A 2,390-nucleotide genomic window follows, 5' to 3' on the forward strand; every position below is an offset into this window, starting at 1 on the left:
CAGAGCGGGTATGGAAGTCTGGATCCCCCCTAAAAGCATTTAAGGCTCTGTGTGTCTTTAAGCACCATACTTTTTCATTCCATCCTTGCTGTGTGTGTCTGTGTGTGTGTGTGTGAGCTTTTCTTTGACATCTGATTAGAGAAATGACTGATTTACACTTCATGAGGGTTGCCTAATCACACACTTAAAGTTTTGGAAAGATCTGACTTTTTTAACCCTTTGAAACAGCACCTATGACCCCATTTTAAGGCACTTCCGGTTGGCACAGGAAGCTATAAGTAAACACCTATCCTGATCGGGGTATGCTTTTACAGAATCCTGAGTTTTAAGTCTATACGTTAAGAACTGACTGATTTACACAGGGTTGAATGCACTATATATCACAAACTGCTGGTTGGGTAAAACACTTTTAGGGTGATTTTATCACTTCCGGTTGCTCCAGGAAGCTTAGAATCAACACAGGTAGACCTCATAGTGGCTTGATGGATTGTCATTGAAGACAGGTTCATAAGACATTCATAACCCACATAGGGTTTATTTAAAGAATGCACGTTACATTTGCATATGATTCAACAGTGAAAAACACCACATCATATTGCAAACATAACACACTGTTGAATCATATTGCAAACACACACTGTTATATTTGCAATATGATGTGTTGAATCATATTGCAAACATAACACACACTGTTACGTTTGCAATATGATGTGTTGGATCATATTGCAAACATAACACACACTGTTACATTTGCAATATGATGTGTTGAATCATATTGCAAACATAACACACACTGTTACGTTTGCAATATGATGTGTTGAATCATATTGCAAACATAACACACACTGTTACATTTGCAATATGATGTGTTGAATCATATTGCAAATCTAACGTGCATTTGCAATATGATGTGATGTTGAATCATATTGCAAATGTAACGTACATTCTCTTAAATACTTTAGAAATGCAAAAGTCAACGGTCTGATGACCTCAGGATGGCCGGGCAGTGATAGTGGTTCCTCTCCATCGCTCGTTGTGTTAAATTTCATCATGTCGCTTATTGTGATGGTACCCCCCCGTTGAAACATATTGCAAATGTACAAAAGTCAAGTAGCAAGTCGGTGTCCATCAGTCAATTAGATATATTCAGACACCAAACTGATACCATCTGACACCAAACTCACTTTTACCAACTCCTTTAGAAGCCAACTATCACATATTTCAGAGCAGGCCCAAAATTCACAGCGCCTTCCATTTAAACCATAATAAAACAAATAATACGTAGTTATGTTCTAGCTGCGGGTCCAATATTCACATTATGTTTAGCCCTATGTGAGGCGACCTGGAATCCCAAGTTTCGGCTCGATAGGTCATTCGGTGCCCGAGCAAAACCCTAATTGGTGCTGAAAATCCACTTTTTTCCATGCCTTGCTACGGGGTGCTTGAATGAGCAATCGGACAGAATCGTTGAGGTCCATCTCTATGGGCCGAGCCGGTTTCAATGCACCTAGTCTTGAGACTCTGGGACTTTTCTAAATGTCGTCCGTTTCGTTGAGCTGAAAATGAATTGAAAACATAGCAAATACACGAGGCTGTTTATCGGTCTGAGAACCTTCTAGAGCCACATAACTCACCGTGCACAATCGACCTGAGGTCTAGAACAGGTTTGTAAAGTTTCAGAACTCTAAGTCTGACGGTTCTTTAAAAGTTGGAACAAAAGTAACTACCACAGGCACTGTCTGCCTCTTAGCCCCTCAGTGTGTCCCTCCATCATTTCTGTTTGGGTGTGTAAATTTTTCTTTGAAATCTGATGGGACTAATGACTGATTTACAGTTCAGGAGGGTTGCCTAATCACAATTATGAAGTTTTGGAAAGATTTGACATTTTTAACCCTTCAAAACAGCCCATTTGACACCAATTATGGCACTTCCGGTTGGCACAGGAAGCTGAAAGTAAAGACATATACTCACTGGAGTATGCTGTTACAGAATCCTGAGTTTTAAGTCTATATGTTAAAAATTGACTGATTTACATAGGGCTGAATGCACTATTTCTCTCAAATTGCAGGGTGCTTATTGCAAACACTTTTAGGGTGATTTTAACCACTTCCGGTTGCTCCAGGAAGCTTAGAATCGACACAGGTAGACCTCATGGTGGCCTGATGGACTGTCATCAAAGACAGGTTCATAAGACATTCATAACCCACATAGGCTTCAGGTTGAATTTAGGGGAGCAGTCAATGTATTCCTATGGGGCGAAATGTCATTGTAAACTGTTTGATGTAAACACCTTCTTTTAACTGTGAAGGGTTAATGCCACAAGGTCAAAGTTAGGCTTGCACAGATCGGGAGGACCTTAAGAACATTCCTGAGGTGAAATTGTGCTTCTA

This window comes from Salvelinus namaycush, unplaced genomic scaffold (genome assembly GCF_016432855.1).
Source record: "Salvelinus namaycush isolate Seneca unplaced genomic scaffold, SaNama_1.0 Scaffold15, whole genome shotgun sequence".
Taxonomy (NCBI): Eukaryota; Metazoa; Chordata; class Actinopteri; order Salmoniformes; family Salmonidae; genus Salvelinus; species Salvelinus namaycush.